The following is a 214-nucleotide window of genomic DNA, read 5'->3' as shown; positions in this document are numbered from 1 at the left end:
AACACCACAAGGGGGACACCCCCCCCGCCACACACAGCACAGGCTCGTTTTGCTCTGCAGCTGCAGCACACGAACCTCTTCAGTGACTTCAACCCTTCTCACTTTTGAGAGAAAGCAGGCGTTCAGACTCTGCTGACGGCTACTTCACGTTTTTATTGCAGCAGCTCTAGCAGTAAGAACGTGAGGTAAACTCCAAGGCACCCACCTGCGCCAG

Source organism: Nestor notabilis, unplaced genomic scaffold (assembly GCF_000696875.1).
Source record: "Nestor notabilis isolate BGI_N333 unplaced genomic scaffold, ASM69687v1 scaffold1947, whole genome shotgun sequence".
In the NCBI taxonomy this organism is placed as follows: Eukaryota; Metazoa; Chordata; class Aves; order Psittaciformes; family Psittacidae; genus Nestor; species Nestor notabilis.
Note: the sequence above shows the minus strand (reverse complement) of the source record.